We start from the raw sequence: 20,130 nt of genomic DNA on the forward strand, positions 1-20,130 counted from the left end.
ATAAATTATTTTTCAAAATAGTTTGAATGTGACTCGATATTTCAGGATTAAAAACAGTTGACTACACCGAAATATGCCAAATTTCGTATAATTTTTAACCGTGGCCACAATATGGGGTGTAATGCTAACAAAAAGATGGGATCCAAAAAATTTCTTTAGAATTGGCAAATGGGCTATAAATTATTAGAAATAATGGCACATGGGTTGTATGCTGTTTTCCATAGATTTGAGGCTGACTTGTGCGCATACTACAGGTTGACGCGTATGCTTTCCTAAAAAATAAGGTTGACGCACACGCAACGCCGTGTCAACTTAGTCAACACACGAGAGAAGTGAATGTTGGATGTCCATCCAACGGCCGTCGTGCTTCTTCAATCTCTGCTCTTCCTGCTCCAACTGCTCAAAAAAGTGCCCGCGGGACTGCTTGCTCCCTCCTCCCGCTGTCGGCTATGCTGCCGCGCAGGCCTCACCGCCCCATCATTATCCCACCGCCGGCCTAGCCATCCCTCTACTCACCCACACCTGCTGTTATTCTCCGGCGACGGCAGACGAACCAGTAAGCCCTCGCACTCCCCTGCACGTGGGAAACAACTGCCGAGTTTTCTTTGGCTTCGTGTCGTTCCCTTCCTAGGCCTCGCCGACTCGCCGTCGTCCACCGCCCTGGTGCTCTCGGCATGGCATGGTCAACGTGGTCAACGAACGACATGCATCGGAAGTGGACTGTACGTGGAGAGGCTAACAGCTGGGTCCACGGCCGCACGCAAGGAAATGCCTCCTTATTAGGCACAAAATAATGATTCCGCCACCTGATAGCTGGGACCCACCAGAAGGGCCACTGTATTTCGCGAAAAAAATGTTCCCGCGCTGACAGGTCAGACCCATCAGCTATATCTTCGCACGCAAGGAAGTGCCTCATTATTACGCATAAAAAAATGAATACCCCCTGCTAGCTGGGACCCACCATAGTGGGAGGCTGACTTGTGGGCCTACTAAGATGACGGGGACGGAGGGCTTTGTCAACTTAGTCAATATGAACGATTCTAGCTCCAGTGACCGTATGATGTCCATCCAACGGCCGTAGTGCTTCTTCAACCTCTGGTCTTCTTGCTCCAGCCGCCCAAACAAGCGTCGGCCGTGCCGCCTGCTCCTGCCTCCCGTGTCTGGCTGTGCTGCCACCGCTGGCCATGCCATCCCTCTATACTCATCCACACCTCATGTTATTCTCCGGCGATGGCAGCCTCACACCGCAGCCGAAGCAGTCAACCCACGTACTCCCCTTCGCGTGGGCATCTACTGCCGCGTCTTTCCCGGCTCCGCGTCGTCCCCTTCCTAGGCCTCACCGCCGTCCACCGCCCTGGTGCTCTCGGCGCGGCGTGGTTAATGTGGTCAACGAACGACTTCCGTCAAAAGAGTACTGTACGTTGAGAGGCTGACAGCTGGGTCCACGGCCGCAGTAAGGAAGTGCCTCTTATTACGCGCAAAATAATTATTCCTCCACCTGATAGCAGGGACCCACCAGACGGGCCACCGTATTTCGTGAAAAAACATTTCCCCCTGACCGCTGGGACCCACCAGCTACATCTTCACACGCAAGGAAGTGCGTCCATATTACGGGCAAAAAAATGATTCACCCCCCGACTGCTAGGACCCACCAGCTACATCTTCACACGCAAGGAAGTGCCTGACAGTCAGGACCCACCTAGTCGAAGCGTACGTAGCTTTGTCATTCTGGTCGCGAACATGTATGTACATACTGGTCGATGTAGAGGCATGCACGAGTCGTAGTAGAGGCGTGCTTGTGTAGTAGTAATGGCATGCATGTAGCATGTACACGTACGTACAGCGGCCAGGGTGCAAGAAAGAAAATACGGCCACGTACGTACATACAGACGGGGTATGCGTACGGCCAGGGCTCATGTACATGGCTGGGTCGGAACGGAGAAGCTGCGCCGTCGTCGTGTTCATGGGGAGGCAACGAAATGCGTCTTGTTCATTGGGAGGCAACGGAACGCGTGTTGTTCATTGGCAGCCAACTGGCTTGGACGGAACAGGAGATGGAAACAAGGCCTGACGTACCGCAGAATGGAGGAAACATCCTTGTGTTCGACCGACCATGGTGGAAACGGGATCCTGTTCATCGAGAGGGGTCTAGCGTATCGCAAAATGGAGGAAACAGACCTCCTATGGTCGAAACGGGGTCCTGTTGATCAGGAGGGGTGTGGCATACCGCAAAATGGAGGAAATGGACTTGTGTTGGAGCGCTACGGTCGAAATGGGGGTCCTGTTCATCCGGAGGGGTGTGGCATACCGCAAAACGGGACTCCACAGGATACTGTTCATCTCCACCGTCGACCTCCTCCAGCCTCCACGGGGTACTGTTCATCCACCGTCCACCTCCTCCAGCTTCCACCTGCGACTGTTCATCCATGGGCTCCTCTTCATCCAGCCTCCATCGCGCGCTCCTCCACTCGCTACTGTTCAACGAGCCCTCTCCATGGGGGTCCTGTTCAATCATCCCTCCACGGGCTACCATTCATCCAGCCCTCCACCGGCTACTGCCCAACCAGCCCTCCACCGGCTACTGTTCATCCTGCCCTCCATGGGGTCCTGTTCATCCAGCCCTCCATGGGGTCCTGTTCATCCACCGGCTCGATCGATGGGGATACTATTCAGCCAGCGGTAACGACCTCTACTACCATGGGGTCATGTTCATCCAACCCCCACCAGGAACTGTTCATCCAAATCCCCCAACAACGCTCACTGTTCATCCAGAGGCAGCATCGATCGGCTTCAGTTAGCAGCAGTAGCGAAGAAATCGCTCAATCGGGTTCAGTTAACAGCCATCGATCGATCGCTCGGGTTCAGTAACGCATAGCCTGCAGTGCAATCGCTTGGGTTCAGTTAGAGCCCAATGCCTCGCTCGGGTTCAGTTAGAGCGCAACGCCTCGCACACACGCGCGTACGTACAAGAGAAACGCGCATCGCTCGGCCCCTGACCGGCCACCGTAACCGGGAACTCCCCAATATTTTCCGCACCCTCGGTTCTACCACGGTTCTTTCTATCATGGACGTCCCAAAGAATGTCATGCAACTGCGTCTCCGGCCCGTCCAGGACGAAAAGCCCATTTTTCTGTCATGATTTTTTGTCATAGAAGTAGGACCCCACCACATCTACGATGATACTGGGTTTTGTCACAATTATTGTCATAGAAGTGTCATAAGTATGACAAAAAAAATTCGCTCGGCCCAAAATGTCACGGATGTGTCTTTTTTTGTAGTAATAGGGGGCGCGCCAAAGGGGGGAGTCAAACTAGGACTCCCAAACCTAGTTGGACTCCCTTTCCTTTTTCCGGAGGGGGGGGAAGAGGGAAGGGAGAGGAAGAGGAGAAGGAAAGGGGGCGCGCCCCCCTCCCTAGTCTAATTCGGACTGCCTATAGGGAGGGGGTGCGGCTACCCCTTGTGGGCTGCGCCCCCTCTCCCCTATGGCCCATGAAGGCCCAATATTCCCCTGGGGGGTTCCGGTAACCGCTCGGTACTCCAGAAAAATACCTGAATCACTCGGAACCATTCCGATGTCCGAATAAAACCTTTCAATATATGAATCTTTACCTCTCGACCATTCCGAGACTCCTCGTCATGTCCGTGATCTCATCCAGCACTCCAAACAAACTTCGGTCACCAAAACACATAACTCATAATACAAATCGTCATCGAACGTTAAGCATGCGGACCATACGGGTTCGAGAACTATATAGATATGACCGAGACACATCTCCTATCAATAACCAATAGCGGAACCTGGATGATCATATTGGCTCCTACATATTCTACGAAGATCTTTATCGGTCAAACCGCATAACAACATACGTTATTCCCATTGTCATCAGTATGTTACTTGCCCGAGATTCGATCATCGGTATCATCATACCTAGTTTAATCTCGTTACTGGCAAGTCTCTTTACTTGTTCCGTAATGCATCATCCCACAACTAACTCATTAGTTACATTGCTTGCAAGGCTTATAGTGATGTGCATTACCGAGAGGGCCCAACGATACCTCTCCGATACATGGAGTGACAAATCCTAATCTCGATCTATGCCAACTCAACAAACATCTTAGGAGACACCTGTAGGGAATCTTTATAATCACTCATTTATGTTGTGATGTTATATAGCACACAAGGTGTTCCTCTGATATTCGGGAGTTGCATAATCTCATAGTTAGAGGAATATGTATAAGTCATGAAGAAAGCAATAGCAATAAAACTAAACGATCATAATTCTAAGCTAACGGATGGGTCTTCTCCATCACATCATTCTCTAACGATGTGATCCTGTTCATTAAATGACAACACATGTCTATGGTCAGGAAACATAACCATCTTTGATTAATGAGCTAGTCAAGTATAGGCATACTAGGGACACTCTATTTGTGTATGTATTCACACATGTACTAAGTTCCTAGTTAATACAATTCTAGCATGAATAATAAACATTTATCGTGATATAAGGAAATATAAATAATAACTTTATTATTGCCTCTAGGGCATATTTCCTTCAAGGCCCTTCACAGAGGGAAGCAGAAGTTGTCGTGCGCTTATTTGTTTGTATACTCTACCCCTTAGTGCAAAAGGACATCACATTATATTGCCCCTTATGATAGCAACCTTTATTATGCAGTCTATCGCTTTTATTCTTTGCTAACACAAGTTCATACAACACTCAATTTTCTCTTACACTAAATGATTTAACACTTTTAGAAGCAATTTTTATTGCCTTATAGCATCGATGACAACTTACTTGAAGGATCTTACTCAATCCTTAGGTAGGTATGGTGGACTCTTAAAAGGAAGATTTGGGTTTAAGGGTTTTTGGATGCACAAGTAGTATCTCTACTTAGTGCAGAGTTTTTGGCTAGTCAAGATGGGGGGCAAGCACCACATGTTGAAGGATCTATGACAATATAACTTCTATGTGAATATGAACAAACATAAATCATTACGTTGTCTTCCTTCTCCAATGTCAACAATTTTGGCATGTAATATTTTGATGGGGGCTCACAATCACAACAGATTTCCAGGATAGTGTATTTGTATGTGAATGTTCTCTTCCCTTATTAATTCTTTCATGAGTTCCAACATTGACCAATTCTATGTTTGTCAATCTCTAATAAAATGTTCTACTTATACTTTTCCTTATGTGGCGTCATTACCTACCATAAGACTAGCATCTGATCTTTTTCATTTATTTCCTTTCTTGTTATTGGAGCATGAAAGTAAACAAAGCAAAAACTCAAACTAAACTTTATTATATATCTCGCACCCAATTACAAGGTTAGATCACTAAGAAAACTTTCAAAAATAAACGATCGAACTAAACTTTTATTCATCGAAAGCAAAAGATAACTATGGATCGAACTAAGATAAGTAAAGGCAAAACATAGTGGGGGTGATATGATACCGGGGCACCTCCCCCAAGCTTGGCAGAAGCCAACGGGAGTTCCCATACTAGATACTCAATTTTCTTTCGTTGATGAAGAAGGTGGTGGTGGTGATGAAGTGGAGGGTTTGTCCTTCTCTTCCTCCAACTTACGCCGGAGGATAGAGTTATCTATCCTCAACTCATCATTCTCCGTCTCGAGCTTTATTATCCTCCTGCATAGCGACTCCATGCTTTCGTTCTTGAACTGAGGAGGGGTTGTTTCATCTTCATCTTCCTCATCGGTTTACCACATATAGCGATAGGTATCCTTGAAGATATTCTTATCCAAAGGCTGATAAGTAACCGGACAATCCTCCTCAGAACTTTGAGATGACATATTTTCAGATCTGGCAGAAAACAACAAGGAAAAGAAGACATGAGATTTCTCCACGATATAGTGTTCAAAAGGTTTGGGGGGTATATAAAGAATTTTTATCTTGGGAAACAAGCAAACAGAAGAAAAACCTAGTCCGGAAGGTACCCGAGGTGGGTACAACCCACCTGGGTGCGCCTCGCAAGCCAGGCGCACCCTGGAGTCTTGTGCCCACCAGGGTCACCTTGCTAGTAGTTTCTTATTTTCCTAATTTTTTAAATATTCCAAAACTGACAAAAAATATTTTTGCAGATTTTTCGGAGTCCATTTACATACCGTATCACATACCTCCTCTTTTCAATGATTCTAGAGTGTTCCGGAAGGTTTCTTTTATGTGCTCTTCCGGTGTCATAGTCTGGATAATATTGCTTTCAACATTAATCGGTGTACCTGAGATATAATCTTTTATTCGTTGCACCTTAACAACCTTCGGGTTAGTACCTTCGGCATTATTTATTTTGATAGCTCAAGATCGATAAACCTCCTCGATAACAAAGGGCCCTTCCCATTTGGAGAGGAGTTTTCCTGCAAAGAATCTGAAACAAGAGTTGTACAAAAGAACATATTCTCCAACTTTGAACTCACGCTTTTGGATTCTTTTATCATTCCATCTTTTATTTATTGTTTTCTTTGAATAACTTGGCATTTTCATAAGCTTGGGTTCTCCATTCATCTAATGAGTTAATATCAAATAACCTCTTTTCACTTGAAAGTTTTAAATCATTGTTGAGTTCTTTAATTGCCTAATATGCTTTATGTTCTAACTCAAGAGGCAAATGACAAGCTTTCCCATAAATCATTTTATAAGGAGACACACCCATAGTATTTTTATATGCTATTCTATAATCCCAAAGTGCATCATCTAATTTCTTAGACTAATTCTTCTAGGACCTATTGACAATTTTTTGCAAAATTAATTTTATTTCTCTGTTGCTAAGTTCAACTTGACCACTAGACTGAGGATGATAAGGTGATGCAATTCTATGGTTAACATCATATTTAGCAAGCATTTTACGGAAAGCGCCATGAATAAACTGTGAACCACCATCAGTCATTAGATATCTAGGGACTCCAAACCTTGGGAAAATAACTTCCTTAAGCATTTTTGTAGAGGTGTTGTGATCTGCACTACTAGTTGGAATAACTTCTACCCACTTAGTAATATAATCAACATCAACCAAAAAATGTGTATATCCTTTAGAGGAAGGAAAAAGTCCCATGTAATCAAAACCCCAAACATCGATTAGTTCAATAGCAACTGAATAATTCATAGGAATTTCTTGACGCTTACCGTTATTACCTATTCTTTGACATTCATCACAAGGTAAGACAAACTGACGAGCATCCTTGAAGAGAGTAGGCCAATAAAACCCAGATTGCGATACCTTGTGAGTAGTTTTGTCTCCCGCAAGATGTCCCCCATAAGCTTCGGAGTGACATTTCTGCAGGATTTGTCCCTATTCATGCTCAGGTACAGAATGTCGAATAATACCATCTACTCGAATAATGCAAGATGTGGGTCATCCCAAAAGTAATGTCTTAAATCATAGAAGATTTTTTTCTTTTGTTGGTATGTAAAGCTAGGTGGTAAATATTAAGCAACAATATAATTAGCATAGTCAGCATACCAAGGTGTATTACGAGAAACATTTATTGCAACTAATTGCTCATCAGGAAAACTATCATTAATAGGTTGTGGGTCATCAAGATTATTTTTAAGTCTAGACAAGTTATTAGCCACGGGGGTTCTCTGCTCCTTTTCTATCAGTGATATGCAAATCAAACTCTTGTAGCAAGAGAACCCATCGAACAAGTCTAGGTTTAGCATCTTCCTTTTCCATAAGATATTTAATAGTATCATGGCCGATGTGAACAATTACCTTTGAATCAACAATGTAAGATCTACATTTATCACAAGCAAACACCACTGCTAGAAATTCTTTTTTAGTAGCAACATAATTTCTTTGAGTACCGTCTAGAGTTTTACTAGCATAATGAATAACATTTAGTTTCTTGTCAAATCTTTATCCTAGAACAACACCAACATCATAATCACTAGCATCACACATAATTTCAAAAGGCAAGTTCCTGTCAGGTGGTTGAACAATAGGTACAGAAATTAAGGCTTTCGTGAGTGTTTCAAAGGCTTCTAAACAATCATCATCAAAAACAAAAGGAACATCCTTTTGCAAAAGATTTGTAAGGGGCCTAGAAATTTTAGAAAAGTCTTTGATAAATCTCCTATAGAAACCAGCATGACCTAAGAAACTACGAATACCTTTGATATCTTTAGGACATTGCATTTTCTCAATTGCATCAACCATATATTTGTCCACTTCAATACATTTTATGGCCCAAAACAATATCTTCATTAACCATAAAGTGGCACTTCTCCCAATTCAAGACAAGATTTGTTTGCTCGCATCTCTTCAAAACTCGATCAAGATTTCTTAAACAATCATCAAAAGACTTCCCATAAACGAAATGGTAATCCATGAAAACTTCAACAATCTTTTCACAGAAGTTAGAGAATATGGCAGTCATACATCTTTGAAAGGTAGCAGGTGCATTGCATAAATGATAAGGAATACGTCTATAAGCATAGGTTCCGAAGGGACAAGTGAAAGTGGTCTTTTCTTGATCAGGTTGAGAGACAGGTATTTGTGAAAAACCAAGGTATCCATCGAGGAAGCAAAAATGTGTGTGCTTAGATAATCTTTCTAGCATTTGATAAACAAAAGGCAGTGGGTAATGATCCTTTCTAGTTGCTTTGTTTAATTTTCTAAAATAAATTACCATTCTATAGCCTGTAATAATTCTCTATGGAATAAGTTTATTCTGGAACAACAGTAATACCTCCTTTCTTAGGGAAACAATGAACATGACTTACCCATCTACTATCAGCTATAGGATAGATTATACATGCTTCCAGAAGTTTTAATATTTCTATTCTTACCACTTCCTTCATCTGCAGATTTAACCAATGTTGGTGATCAATGATAGTTTTAGCATCAGGTTCCATATTAATCTTGTGTTGACAGAGAGTAGGACTAATTCCCTTTAAATCATCAAGAGTATATTCAATAGCAACTCGGTGCTTCCTTAGAACTTTCAATAATCTTTCTTCTTCATGTTCTGAAAGGTTAGCACTAATAATAACATGATATATCCTCTTCTCATCAAGATAAGCATATTTCATAGTGCCTCGCAATTGTTTTAATTCAAACGCAGGATCACCTTTAGGTGGAGGAGGACCTCCTAGAGTTTTAATAGGGAAATTGTGTTTAAGCAGAGGTCGTTGTTCAAAGAAAATCTTATCTATTTCATTTCTTTCATGCATATGTAAATCATTTTCATGGTCTAGCAGATATTGTTCTAGAGGATCAGTAGGAGGCACAACAATAGAAGAAAGACCAACTATTTCATCCTTACTAGGCAATTGTTTTTATGTGCTTTTCTACTAAACTTGGAAAAATTAAATTCATGAGACTCATCACCAAAGCTAACACTGACAGTTTGTTTCTCACAATCTATTTTAGCATTAATGGTGTTCAAGAAAGGTCTACCAAAGATAATGGGACAAAAATCATCTGGTGGGGGACCAAGAACAAGAAAATCAGTAGGGTATTTTATTTTCCCACACAAGACTTCAACATCTCTAACAATCCCAATTGGTGATATAGTATCTCTATTAGCAAGTTTAATAGTAACATCTATGTCTTCTATCTCTGTGGGTGCTATGTCATTCATAATTTCTTGATATAAGGTAAAGGGCATAGCACTCACGCTGGCACCTATGTCGCATAAACCATCATAATAGTGATCTGCTATTTTAACTGAGACAACGGGCATGCCAACAACAGGTCTATGTTTATCCTTTTTATCGGGTTTGGCAATTCTATTAGCTTCTTCATAGAAGTAAATAACATGCTCATCTATATTTTCTTCCAGGATATCCTTAATCATAGCAACACTAGGTTCTACTTTGATTTGTTCGTCAGGTTGAGGTGTTCTAATATAACTTTTTTTGACCAGAGTTGAAAATTTAGCATGTTCCTTGATCCTAACAGGGAAAGGTGGTTTCTCAATATAAGCAGTAGGATCAACTGGATCAACATTATAAATAATAGTTTCCTCGTTAGCTAGTATCAGTTCTTCGGTATTTAAACCACTTATCCTTAGGGAGATCAACATGAGTAGCAAATGATTCACAAAAGGAGGCTACTATCTCAGAGTCAAGTCCATATTTAGTGCTAAACTATTGAAAAGAATCAGTGTTCATAAAAGATTTAACACAATCAAACTTGAGCTTAATACCCGACTCTTTACCTTCGTCGAGTTCCCAATCTTTAGAGTTGTGTTTAATTCTTTACAAAAGATCCCACCAGAATTCAATAGTCTTCTTCATAAAAGAGCCATCACAAGAAGTATCAAGCATGGATCAATCATTATGAGAAAGTCGAGCATAAATTTTTTGGATAATGATTTCTCTTGAGAGCTCATGATTAGGGCATGAATATAACGTTGACTTAAGCCTCCCCAAGCTAGAGCAAACTTTCTCCTTCACGAGGCCAAAAATTATATATGTATTCCGATCACGATGAACTAGATGCATAGGATAAATTTTTTGGTGAAACTCCAATTTCAATCGATTCCAATTCCAAGATCCAATATCATCGCTTAGCCTATACTAAAGTTGACTCATCTCCAGTCCCATCATTATGAAGATTCATATTGCAAAACAAAGATTTAATAGGGACACATCAATAACTTTTAGATCCTCATCTTTATTATCATGGAAACTAGAAGAACACGCTTTCACAAAGCAATCTTTTTAGCACACATCCTAGTGGTTCTTTCTTTGCACTCATCAATGGAAATTCTTGTAGCTTTGACAGACTCATTGATATCATGCTTAGGTGGAATAGATCTAAGTTTCAAAGAATCAACATCAAGAGAAATTCTATCCACGTTCCTAGCCAACTTGTCAATCTTAGACATTTTTTCTTCAATCAAAGCATTGAAACTCTTTTGCGAACTAATAAATTCTTTAATATTAGATTCAAAATCAGAGGGCATCTTATTATAAATTCCATAAGAATTGTTGTAGGAATTACCATAATTATTAGAGGAATTACTAGGAAACGGCCAAGGATTAAAATTACCTCTATATGCGTTATTACCAAAATTGTTCCTAACAACAAAATTCACATCCATAGATTCATTATTATTCTCAGTCAAAGTAGACAAAGGCATATCATTTGGATCAGAAGAAACACTTTTATTAGCAAACAATTTCATAAGTTCATCCATCTTTCCACTCAAAACATTGATTTCTTTTATAGCATGCACCTTTTTATTAGTAGATCTTTCAGTATGCCATTGAGAATAATTAACCATAATATTATCTAGGAGTTTGGTAGCTTCTCCGAAAGTGATTTCCATAAAAGTTCCTCCCACGGCCGAATCTGAAAGATTTCTAGAAGCGAAGTTCAATCCGGCATAAAAAAATTTGTATAATCATCCAGAGATTCAAACCATGTGTAGGGCAATTACGTATCATTAATTTCATCCTCTCCCAAGCTTGTGCAACTTGTTCATGATCAAGTTGCTTAAAATTCATAATATCGTTTCTAAGAGTGATGATCTTAGCGGGAGGAAAATACTTAGAGATAAAAGCATCTTTGCACTTATTCCATGAATCGATACTATTTTTAGGCAAAGACGAAAACCAAGTTTTAGTACGATCTCTAAGAGAAAACGGGAATCGCTTCAGTTTAACAATATCATTATCTACATCTTTCTTCTTTTGCATATCACACAAATCAACAAAGTTGTTTAGATGGGTAGTGGCATCTTCACTAGGAAGGCCGGAAAACGGATCTTTCATGACAAGATTCAGCAAGCCAGCATTAATTTCACAAGATTCAGCATCGGTAAGAGGAGCAATCGGAGTGCTAATAAAATCATTATTATTGGTATTGGAAAAGTCACACAATTTAGTATTATCTTGAGCCATCGTGATGAGCAAGCAATCCAACACACAAGCAAACAAGAAAAAAAATCAAAAAGAGACAAACTAGAAAAGAGAAGAGGAATAGAAAAAGAGGGCGAATAAAACAGCAAGGGCGAAGTGGGGGAGAGGAAAACGAGAGGCAAATGGCAAATAATGTAATGCGAGGGATAAGAGTTTTTGATCGGTGTCGGTGTCAAAACCGGCGGATCTTGGGTAGGGGGTCCCGAACTGTGCGTCTAAGGCGGATGGTAACAGGAGGCGGGGGACACAATGTTTACCCAGGTTCGGGCTCTCTCGATGGAGGTAATACCCTACTTCTTGCTTGATTGATCTTGATGATATGACTATTACAAGAGTTGATCTACCACAAGATCAGAGAGGCTAAACCCTAGAAGCTAGCCTATGGTCTGATTGTTGTTGTTCTACGGACTAAAACCCTCCGGTTTATATAGACACCGAAGGGGGCTAGGGTTACACAAAGTTGGTTACAAGGGAGGAGATCTACAATCCGAATTGCCAAGCTTGCCTTCCACGCAAAGGAGAGTCCCATCAGGACACGGGACGAAGTCTTCAATCTGGTATCTTCATAGTCCAATAGTCCGGCTGTCTGAGGACCCCCTGATCCAGGACTCCCTCAGTAGCCCCTCAACCAGGCTTCAATGATGACGAGTCCGGCGTGCAGATTGTCTTCGACGTTGCAAGGCGGGTTCCTCCTCCGAATATTCCATAGAAGATTTTGAACACAAGGATAGTGTCTGGCTCTACAAAACAAATTCCTCATACCACCGTAGAGAGTATAATATTTCCACAAATCTAATCTACTGACATCTTTTCATAACGTGTCATCACGCCATGGCTCCGGTTATTATTCAAACTGTTTTTCTCAACCAGCTAAAGCACATATTGCGAGGCGGTTTTCTTGGCACGTCTTGTCGAAGCAGAGATCGTGTCCCCTTATCACGAGATTCTTATCAATACTGGTGTGGGTAACCCAACCGCGCCATTAATCATGGCGCTTGGGGAATAAGGGAGTTTTACCAGGCAAGTGGGGAGGCACGCAGTTTCTACCGCCCTTATAAAGGGATAAGTACTACTCTTTTTTACCCACGCCTTCTTCTTCCCTGCCCATCTATTCTCATGCACTCGAGCTCCAGCGCCCAAGTTCGCATCTTCTCCGCAAAAACACTCCGAACATGCCTGGAGCGGGAGGCAAGTGGATGGCCTCCTCCATTACGGAGGAGAACATCAAGAAGCTCCGAGAAGCCGGATACCTGGCCGCAGATATCGCGCACCGGCTCCCAGGCGCGGGGCAGATCGTTCCCACCCTCGAGCCCCACGAAAGGGTTATATTCCTTACCCATTTCGTCCGCGAGCTGGGATTTCCCCTCTACCCATTTGTTCGCGGGCTCATGTTCTACTACGGGCTGGACTTCCATGATCTGGCCCCCAATTTCATCCGCAACATCTCGGTGTTTATCGTCGTGTGCGAGGCCTTCTTCCGCATCAAGCCCCTCTTCGGCCTGTGGCTGAAGACCTTGAAGGTTAAACCGAAGGTGGTGGTCGGCCAGCAAGCGGAGTGCGGAGGCGCCATGGTGGGCAAAATGCCCAACGTCACCTGGCTCGAAGGCAACTATGTGGAGACCGTAAAGGGGTGGCAATCGGGGTGGTTCTACATCACCGAGCCGCGCGACACCAACTGGGCGACGACCCCAGAATTCCGATCCGGCATCCCCATGCGGCTCACCTCCTGGAAAGAGAAGGGCTTATCTTGGGGTTCATTGGTGGAGCTGACCAAACTCCAGAACTGTGTTAAAAACATGATAAGCAAGAAAATCAAGCTTGTCAATGTGGTCCAGGTCATGCTCTTCCGCCGGATCCTCCCGTGTCAAAGACGGGCATTCAATATGTGGGAGTTCGACTCGGCAAGGCACCAAACAGCTGCGAGAGCTCTTCGACACGACGCACCAGGACATCTGGAGGGTGCTGTTCAAGTCTGCTGATGTACCTCCTTCTCTTATCAAGGACCGCAGACTCAGCGCAAAGTGCCCTGCTAATCTGGACCGCAGACTTATGTGAGGGATCTGAACCTCCACATTATTTGACAGGAATGGGTCGCGATAGCGGAGCAAATCGATTGTCCGGCCCCACTGTCCGAAGATCCAGCAAGTACTCTCCTGACGGAGATGCTGGTTCCGGCGCCCTATGAGGCGCCGGAGAAGAAGGCCAAGAAGAAGGCCACGGGGACCAGGAAAGGTCTCCGACGCAAGGTTGTATCGGAATCATCGTCCGATAACACCGAGACGCCCTCCTCCCCTGAAGATGAGGAGGAGGAAGAGGAAAATTCTCCTCATCCAGCCGGGGGTGATAAGAAAAGGAAGGCCGCCCCATCCGAGGAGGCCGAAGGGTCCAAGAAGGGAAGAGCCCTCCTTCCGGACCGCTCCACCACGGCCGCGTTCAACGACGAGGAGTGGTTGCCCAGGGACAAGCCCCTGGCGAAGTCGTAAGTATCCGGATACCATAATAGTTCTATTATATTTCGTTTTACTGTTTCTTATTATGCCGAAAATGATCATGCAGCCCACCCAAGGACCGTCTCGACGTATCCTCTTCGGATGGGTCTCTGGGCTTGTCAGAGATGAACAGTGATTCGCTCCCGACTGCCTCCTCCCCCCGCCCTACTGACGACGCCCGGTGTTGTCCCGAAGGGCACCAAGCCAAGGGAGGGTAGTTCTGGGGGCGCCCCAAGGCGACCTCTGATGTATACTACACAACCTTCTTCTTGTAGACGTTGTTGGGCCTCCAAGTGCAGAGGTTTGTAGGACAGTAGCAAATTTCCCTCAAGTGGATGACCTAAGGTTTATCAATCCGTAGGAGGCGTAGGATGAAGAGGGTCTCTCTCAAGCAACCATGCAACCAAATAACAAAGAGTCTCTTGTGTCCCCAACACACCCAATACAATGGTAAATTGTATAGGTGCACTAGTTCGGCGAAGAGATGGTGACACAAGTGCAATATGGATAGTAGATAAAGGTTTTTGTAATCTGAAAATATAAAAACAGCAAGGTAACTAATGATAAAAGTGAGCGTAAACGGTATTGCAATGTGTTGAAACAAGGCCTAGGGTTCATACTTTCACTAGTGCAAGTTCTCTCAACAATAATAACATAATTGGATCATATAACTATCCCTCGACATGCAACAAAGAGTCACTCCAAAGTCAGTAATAGCGGAGAACCAACGAAGAGATTATGGTAGGGTACGAAACCACCTCAAAGTTATTATTTCCAATCAATCCGTTGGGATATTCCTATAATTGTCATAAACAGCCCTAGAGTTCGTACTAGAATAACACCTTAAGACACAAATCAACCAAAACCCTAATGTCACCTAGATACTCCAATGTCACCTCAAGTATCCGTGGGTATGATTATACGATATGCATCACAAAATCTCAGATTCATCTATTCAACCAACACATAGAACCTCAAAGAGTGCCCCAAAGTTTCTACCGGATAATCACGACGAAAACGTGTGCCAACCCCTATGCATAGGTTCATGGGCGGAACCCGCAAGTTGATCACCAAAACATACATCAAGTGAATCACGTGGTATCCCATTGTCACCCCAGATACGCACGGCAAGACATACATCAACTGTTCTCAAATCTTTAAGAACTCAATCTGATAAGATAACTTCGAAGGGGAAACTCAATCCAATACAAGAGAGTAGAGGGGGAGAAGAAACATAAGATCCAACTATAATAGCAAAGGTAGCGATACATAAAGATCGTGCCAAATCAAGAACACGAGAGAGAGAGAGAGAGATCAAACACATAGCTACTGGTACATACCCTCAGCCCCGAGGGAGAACTACTCCCTCCTCGTCATGGAGAGAACCGGGATGATGAAGATGGCCACCGCAGAGGGATTGTCCCCTCCGGCAGGGTGCCGGAACGGGTCTAGATTGGTTTTCGGTGGCTACGAAGGCTTCTGGCGGCGGACTCCCGATCTATTGTGTTCCTCGATCATTTTAGGGTATATGGATATATATAGGTGGACTCCCGATGATGAAGGTGGCCTCTTTTCTCTCTTTTTTTTATTTGGGCTTCTTTGGCCTCTTTCATTTATTTCGTCCGGAGTCTCATGCCGACTTGTGGGGGAATCGTCTCCATCATCCTTTCCTCACTGGGACAATGCTCTAATAATGATGATCATCACACTTTTATTTACTTACAACTCAAGAAATACAACTCGATACTTAGAACAAGATATGACTCTATATGAATGCCTCCGGCGGTGTACCGGGATGTGCAATGACTCATGAGTGACATGTATGAAAGAATTATGAATGGTGGCCTTGCCACAAATACAGTGTCAACTACATGATCATGCAAAACAGTATGACAATGATGGAGCGTGTCATAATAAGCGGAACGGTGGAAAGTTGCATGACAATATATCTAGGAATGGCTATGGAAACGCCATAATAAGTAGGTATGGTGGCTGTTTTGAGGAAGGTATATGGTGGGTTTATGATACCGGCGAAAGGTGCGCGGTATTAGAGAGGCTAGCAATGGTGGATGGGTGAGAGTGCGTATAATCCGTGGACTCAACATTAGTCATAAAGAACTCACATACTTATTGCAAAAATCTATTAGTTATCAAAACAAAGTACTACGCGCATGCTCCTAGGGGGATAGATTGATAGGAAAAGACCATCGCTCGTCCCCGACCGCCACTCATAAGGAAGAAAATCAATAAATAAATCATGCTCTGACTTCATCACATAACGGTTCACCATATGTGCATGCTACGGGAATCACAAACTTCAACACAAGTATCTCTCAAGTTGAGAACTACTCAACTAGCATGACTCTAATATCACCATCTTCATATCTCAAAACAATCATCAAGTATCAAACTTCTCATAGTATTCAATGCACTTTATATGAAAGTTTTTATTATATCCCTCTTGGATGCCCATCATATTAGGAATAAATTCATAACCAAAGCAAATTACCATGCTGCTTAGGACTCTGAAAATAATGTAAGTGACGCACGAGAATTCATCTATTTCTTCAAAATAAAACCACCACCGTGCTCTAAAAAGATGTAAGTGAAGCACTCGAGCAACAACAAACTACTCCGAAAGATATAAGTGAAGATCAATGAGTAGTCGAATAATTATGCAACTATATGAAGACTCTCTAACATTTAAGTATTTCAGATATTGGTATTTTATTCAAACATCAAGCCAAACAAAACAAAATAAAATTACGCTCCAAGCAAAACACATATCATGTGGGGAATAAAAATATAGCTCCAAGTAAAGTTACCGATGAACGAAGACGAAAGAGGGGATACCTTCCGGGGCATCCCCAAGCTTAGGATTTTGGTTGTCCTTGAATATTACCTTGGGGTGCCTTGTTAATCCCCAAGCTTATGCTCTTGCCACTCCTTATTCCATAGTCCATCGAATCTTTACCCAAAACTTGAAAACTTCACAACACAAAACTTAACAGAAAACTCGTAAGCTCCGTTAGCGAAAGAAAAGAAAACACCACTTCAAGGTAATGTAATGAACTCATTATTTATTTATATTGGTGTTAAACCTACTGTATTCCAACTTATCTATGGTTTATAAACTCTTTTACTAGCCATAGATTCATCAAAATAAGTGAACCACACATACAAGACAGAATCTGTCAAAAACAGAACAGTCTGTAGTAATCTGGATCAAACGTATACTTATAGAACCCAAAAATTCAAAAATAAATTTCTGGACCCGAGGAATCTATCTACTAATCATCCTAAAAAAGAATTAACTAAATAGCACTCTCCAAATAAAAATGGCAGCAATTCTCGGGAGCGCTAAATTCCTGTTTTTTACAGCATGACCGCAAAGACTTCACCCAAGTCTTCCCAAAGGTTCTACTTGGCACAAACACTAATTAAAACATAAAAACTCAATAATAAGAGAGGATAGATGAATTATTTATTAATAAACAGAATCAAAAGGCAAGAAACAAAAATAAAATCGGGTTTCCTCCCAACAAGCGCTATCGTTTAACGCCCCTAGCTAGGCATGATGATTTCAATGATGCTCACATAAAAGATAAGAACTGAAACATAAAGAGAGCATCATGAAGAATATAACTAGCACATTTAAGTCTAACCCACTTCCTATGCATAGGGATTTTGTGAGCAAACAACTTATGGAAACAAGAATCAACTTGTATAGGAAGGTAAAACAAGCATAACTTCAAAACTTTAACCACATAGAGAGGAAACTTGATATTATTGCAATTCCTACAAGCATATATTACTTCCTCATAATAATTTTCAGTAGCATCATGAATGAATTAAACAATAAAACCAGCACCTAAAGCATTCTTTTCATGATCTACATGCATATAATTTTTATTACTCTCCACATAAGCAAAAATTTTCTCATTCGGAATAGTGGGAGTATCATAAGAGACTCAAATACTATAAATTGTTTCCACATTAGAAGAGTAGTGTTCAGAAAAGGGGTAATCATAATCATGAAAAGTTTTATAGATATAATCACTACTTTTTATAGCATAGGTATCATCACAATAATCATCATAGGTAGGAGGCATGCTATCATAATTATAAATTTGCATATCAAAACTTGGGAGACTAAAAATATCATCTTCAGTAAACGTAGATCCCCAAGCTTGGGACAAACATTAATTGCAGCAAATATATTCTCAAAAACATCATCTTTATCAAACATAGTATCCCCAAGCTTGGGCCTTTTCATATCATAAGCATAATCACTCTCATCATTAATAGTATTGATAGCACCAATAGTATAGCAATTATCATATTCTTCCAAGCAAGTGCCAAAAAGATTTTCAAGATCATAATAAGTATCATTATCTTCCACAATTATATTTTCATGAGGCACAAGAGTAATAGGAGCAGCATTATTTGGGAGAGATATCTTTTTACCTCTCTTCCTTTTTCTTTTCTTCTTCTTCACCACAACATGTGTGGGTTCAATCCTCTTTTTGGAGCTCCTTATCAATGAGATTGCTTGAATAGGAGGCTCCTCCTCATTACCTGATTCATCATAAGAAATAATAGGAGGGTATTGGGAAGTCTCTTCCCTTTCATTAGTATTCTCTTCATACTCGATTTATTTCCTTTCTTTATGTAATTGTCAATATAAGGATTTTCAATGCAATTCACCGCACAATCCATATAAATTTCCTCTAGATCAAAACCAAGAAGTTCATAACAGGAAAATTCTGGAAGATGCTTAGTTATACGTTTCATTTCTTCGTAACCCATAAGCAAACTGAGTTCATTATAATGTGCAAGCGAAATCAAGTCATCACAATTTTTGGACACGATTAGATCATGAAACAATTTGCATCGGATAGCTAAATGACCCTGTTCATTGCAAAGTCCACAAGTACGGCCAAGAAAATTTAAATTTTCAGCACAATCATCTAGCCTTTCTTGCAACAATTTAGCTTCTAGGTACTTATGCCTCTTGCAATATCTATCTTCCCTATTTGGTGTGTACTTACAAACCCAATGCACTCCGCAAAAATTGACATGTTTATAGGAGACATTTTCATGATAACTAGGGCAATCATCATTAGTACTATGGATATTCAAGGAGTTCGTACTAACAACATTGCAATCATGCTCATCATTCAAAGATTTAGTGCCAAACATTTTAATGCATTCTTCTTCTAACACTTTGGCACAATTTTCCTTTCCATCATACTCACAAAAGATATTAAAAAGATGAAGCGTATGAGGCAAACTTAATTCCATTTTTTTTGTAATTTTCTTTTATAAAATAAAGTAGTGATAAAATAAGAAACTAAAAGACTCGATTGCAAGATATAAATATATACCTTCAAGCACTCACCTCCCCGGCAACGGCGCCAGAAAAGAGCTTGATGTCTACTACATAACCTTCTTCTTGTAGACGTTGTTGGGCCTCCAAGTGCAGAGGTTTGTAGGACAGTAGCAAATTTCCCTCAAGTTGATGACCTAAGGTTTATCAATCCGTAGGATGCATAGGATGAAGATGGTCTCTCTCAAGCAACCCTGCAACCAAATAACAAAGAGTCTCTTGTGTCCCCAACACACCCAATACAATGGTAAATTGTATAGGTGCACTAGTTCGGCGAAGAGATGGTGATACAAGTGCAATATGGATAGTTGATAAAGGTTTTTGTAATCTGAAAATATAAAAACAGCAAGGTAACTCATGAT

This window comes from Triticum urartu, chromosome 4A (assembly GCF_056163025.1).
Source record: "Triticum urartu cultivar PI428250 chromosome 4A, HENAU_Tu73, whole genome shotgun sequence".
NCBI classification, from domain to species: Eukaryota; Viridiplantae; Streptophyta; class Magnoliopsida; order Poales; family Poaceae; genus Triticum; species Triticum urartu.